The sequence below is a fragment of the Eurosta solidaginis genome, chromosome 1 (genome assembly GCF_040869045.1).
Source record: "Eurosta solidaginis isolate ZX-2024a chromosome 1, ASM4086904v1, whole genome shotgun sequence".
Lineage (NCBI taxonomy): Eukaryota > Metazoa > Arthropoda > Insecta > Diptera > Tephritidae > Eurosta > Eurosta solidaginis.
In genome coordinates this window covers 336,400,360-336,403,963 of record NC_090319.1, presented here as the reverse complement: position 1 = coordinate 336,403,963, position 3,604 = coordinate 336,400,360, and the positions used below count along the sequence as shown (strand labels likewise).

General features: G+C 40.2%; 1 protein-coding gene across 1 annotated transcript in view; it reads left to right on the top strand.

The window, feature by feature from the left end:
* Positions 1–3,604, top strand: part of LOC137237898 (uncharacterized) — a 94,889-nt gene that overhangs the window by 70,735 nt on the left and 20,550 nt on the right. The gene's annotated exons all lie outside the window — the stretch shown is intronic.

The following is a 3,604-nucleotide window of genomic DNA, read 5'->3' as shown; positions in this document are numbered from 1 at the left end:
GGCCACTCACAATGAAAACTGGAGGTTTTGAGCTGTTTTTATAGTTCGTAAAACTAGACGTTAGAATGAATTATTTGTTGCATATTTTTTCTATGTAAATGCATTTGCAATTTTACATATGGAATTAATTTGGAATCAAATCAAAATGCAATAAGTTCAGTTTTGAAAAATCTTTCCAAATTATATTTTTTGTAATGTTTAAGCCTAATATGATTCGCTAGGATGTATAGTCCTCACTGTGGAGTATGAGCTAATTTTCTCATAACATAAAAGTTCTAAAAGAGAGTTTTACGGCCAGGCCACATCTGCCGACATTACATGATACGACAAAATGTTCTTTAAATGTTTTCTTATGGAGTGTCTCACACATAGTGGCAGGAGTACTACGACTACGCGACGCAGCAATGAGCAACAAAGTCAGTCAAATGGGCGAAATTAGTGTAACGTCGGTACATGTTACGTTGCGTAATGTGCACGCACCTTTATGGTAAAATAGGTATGCAGAAATGCTGTACAGAGAAGTTTCACATAAGTTGATTTTTTGAGGTTCAACCAGGACGCAATAAAACCAGGCAGGTGATCTCTCAGTAGTACAACATCAAAAATTTGACGGTCCTCATAATCAGGCCATGAATTTTAAAAAAGTATTAAGGGAAAATTTTTGGTACTATTTTGCTACTTTTTTAGTACTTTTGCAATGTAATGTGCGGAAACGAGTCGATATATCTCACACATTAGAAACGGGAACATGACAGAAATGTGATGAGAAAACAGAGGCAATAGGAAGAAAAAGTGTAGGAACTTGGAGGGAAGTGGGAAAAGTAAAGAGATCAAGATTAAGAAGGAGAGTGAGAGTAAAAATAAGAATAAGGTGAATGGTTTGAGAAAAATTAGTAAAAAGAGGTTAACTGGAAGAGTAAGAATAATATGAGGATAAGATTAAGAGTAATAGTGATAGTCAGACTTGCCTAAGAGCAAGAGAAAGAGGAGAAAAAGAAAAACGGGGAGATTTACGGAAGAAGGATGGGGATAAGGAAGTTGAGTGGGCCGATTAAGGTAAACTAGAAAATGCAGAGTGGAGAGGAAATAAGTGATAATTAATAGGGTTAGCCATAGGAGAGGCAGGTGGATAGATGGAGAAAGTCGGAACATGTCTGTCGGGTTTGATCATACGGCTATTTCATGCTTATTTTAATGTTTCAGCCAGAGCTGGTTAAAATATAGTTTTGATAGTCCACATATTTCTTGTTTGCCATCAATGAATTTCTATCAGCTCTGATTTTTTAAAGCATCGTTGCTGTAAAACCTCTGCCGCTTTATATTGTAACGAATATTAGCAGCACTAACGGATACTATCATCTCTAAGCCGATGCTAAGCAGTGACTTGTATGTACATCAATAATTCAATCATTATGTCTACACATATGTACGTACATGCAGCGGAAAAGCAACGCACAAACACATGCAGATATCTTATCTGAGATGCTCCCAAAATTATGCAATTATAGTTGTGGTAGTGTCGCTCACAAATACACGCGCATGTGAGAGCTATACACGTGCATCTGTAGTTATAATTATATAGCAGTATCTAAGTAAATTCTGGAAGAGCCTAGAAGTATGCAAACGAAAAACCACAGAGTATAAAAGGCCGCAAAGGCAGATTGATTTAAGACGCTATCTGGCGAGCAATAGGAGTGTTAATTGTGACGTACTTTAATAAAGGCCATTTTGCATTATTGAAAAGCGGAGTTATTTATTCAACAGTTTAGCGATACGAACGTTAGCAGAAGATTTGTAATAAGCAGAATTGCACTAAATTCGTTACAATTGGTGCCAGAAGAGGTATTGTTGAATAAATTCCGAAGATTGGGAATACAAGTTGGACATGGCAAAGTTGAGTGAATCGACGATCCAGCAAACGAAGGAGGAGTTGGATTGGCTACTTTTGGCAATAAATCCCAGCTACAAAGACGACTAATTATAGCTATGGTATTTGAAGGAATCAATGCTGAGGAGTATGTTTTTCATTATGATAGCGACAAAACAACAACAAAAATGGAAGAAAAAAATCTATGCCGAGATAGCAGCGTTGAAAGGTCTTATGCAACAGTTACAACTAAATCGCCCAGCTGTTCCAGCGAGCAATCCGAAGGTAAAAACTCCATCTTTTGACGGTTCTGTTCCTTTCCAGGTATTCAAGCTTCAGTTTGAGAAGACGTCAGCAGTGAACAACTGGATTGCTGAAGATAAAGTTGCTGCACTGTTCGTGGCATTGAAAGTGCCTGCAGCTGAAATCCTACAGATAATTCCAGAGTACGAACGGAACAACTATGAAATATTGATGAGCGCTCTAGAGGGACGTTACGGAAGCGAGCATAGGAAACAGATATATCAAATTGAGTTGCAAAATCGCTACCAAAAAGCGAATGAGTCTTTGCATGAGTTTGCGTCGAATGTCGAAAGACTGGCCTATCTAGCAAATGCGGACGCACCCGTGGAATACACCGAGAGGGTAAAAATCCAGAGCTTCATAAATGGCATACGAGATGTGGAAGCGAAAGGAGCCACACATGCGAATCCAAAACTAACATTTGCTGAAACGGTATCGCATGTACTGACTCAGGAAACAGCCTAACTTTTGAGTAAGCCAGCGTACAAAGCTCATCGCGTGGAAGTGGAAAGACCAGACTGGGTAGACACAATTTTGGAAGCACTGAAGGGGTTACAACAGAAAAATGCCGGAGTTATGAAGTGTTTCAATTGCGGTAACCCAAGTCACATTGCACGTCATTGCAGCACCGGTCCTGGTAGTTCCAACTTGGGTGGCCGTAAACGCAAAGCGGGAGGAGACGAGCAACAGCGTGCCAGATGTAAAAATCGAAAGCTAGCTCCAGCTGTTGAATGTCCTGTGATATCTGTCTCGCAAATTGGAAGAAAATCGAGTAGTATTTACGTCGGAGGAGATGTGGATGGCAAAGAACGTGTACTGACTGTCGATATGGGCGCATCTCATTCCTTGATCCGATTTGATTTGGTCAACAGGAGAGAAAAGCCATTACCTGGAGCAAGATTGCGTACGATTACTGCCGAGTGTAACCAAGTCCAGGGAGAAGTGGTATGTGAAATCTTAATTGGGAAGGTCATGGTTCTACACAAATTCATTATGGCGGAGATCGTTGATGAAGTCATATTGGAAGTGGACTTCTTGGTTGCCCATGACATCAAGATCGATATAGAGAGAAGGGTGATGTTAAGAGAAACAGGATGTACAACTTAACTTTAGTTTGGAGAAAGGGTTCAGCAGTAATCGAGTACTGGTGGAGAAGACTCGACAAAGACCACGAAAGTCATAGGCAAAGGTTGATGTATCGAAATGGCCGAATAAGGCGAAATCAAAAGTACCTTCGAGAGAAACACTGGCATTGACAAACCCTAATGGATGCACAAAAACCAAGGAACGAATTTCCCACAAAGAATGCGAGGGTAGTTTGAAGCCGGGGCGCACTACTGTTGTGAAACGTGGGAACGATACTGATTATGCGAAGCCAATCCGTCAAGCGCAAGCTCTACGAAGTAGTTCATTGGCCAAACAACAGAGTGTGAG